Source organism: Gossypium hirsutum, chromosome A09 (assembly GCF_007990345.1).
Source record: "Gossypium hirsutum isolate 1008001.06 chromosome A09, Gossypium_hirsutum_v2.1, whole genome shotgun sequence".
Lineage (NCBI taxonomy): Eukaryota > Viridiplantae > Streptophyta > Magnoliopsida > Malvales > Malvaceae > Gossypium > Gossypium hirsutum.
In genome coordinates this window covers 12,521,064-12,521,735 of record NC_053432.1, presented here as the reverse complement: position 1 = coordinate 12,521,735, position 672 = coordinate 12,521,064, and the positions used below count along the sequence as shown (strand labels likewise).

The 672-nt window shown below is 48.4% G+C and overlaps 1 non-coding gene across 1 annotated transcript in view; it reads right to left on the bottom strand.

The window, feature by feature from the left end:
- Positions 1–314, bottom strand: part of LOC121206980 (18S ribosomal RNA) — a 1,805-nt gene extending 1,491 nt beyond the window's left edge. Inside the window, exon 1 of the ribosomal RNA XR_005902147.1 lies at positions 1–314. This exon is cut by the window's left edge and continues 1,491 nt beyond it. This is a non-coding gene — a ribosomal RNA (18S ribosomal RNA).
- Positions 315–672: the final 358 nt, after the last annotated feature.

Genomic DNA, 672 nt, shown 5'->3' with positions numbered 1-672 from the left:
GGTAGAAATTTGAATGATGCGTCACCGGCACAAAGGCCGTGCGATCCGTCGAGTTATCATGAATCATCAGAGCAACGGGCAAAGCCCACGTCGACCTTTTCATCTAATAAATGCATCCCTTCCAGAAGTCGGGGTTTGTTGCACGTATTAGCTCTAAAATTACTACGGTTATCCGAGTAGCAAATACCATCAAACATACTATAATTGATTTAATGAGCCATTCGCAGTTTCACAGTCTGAATTTGTTCATACTTACACATGCATGGCTTAATCTTTGAGACAAGCATATGACTACGGGCAGGATCAACCAGGTAGTATTCCTCCGCGACGTCGACACTGCATGGCTCTCAACATGCCGCATGAGCAACGAACAGGCCAAAACAGGGGGCACACTCGGGACACAGGGCACGATTGTGGTCCACCACGTAGCCCAATGGGCACGAGATGGAGAAGGGACAGCAACAAATCCATAATTCCATCTGGCTTAGGCACGCAACACAGGATCCCGATCGCACCCCTTGGGTTCAATTAGAACAAGGGGATTCAATGAAGAGAAGTGTGGCTCGACAGTTCGATGTGGGTAGCTTGGAGCCTGCCAATACACACAACCAAAACACCACACATATGCCCATTGCGAACTAGTAATAGCACCCATGCACACCGGCCAACAAC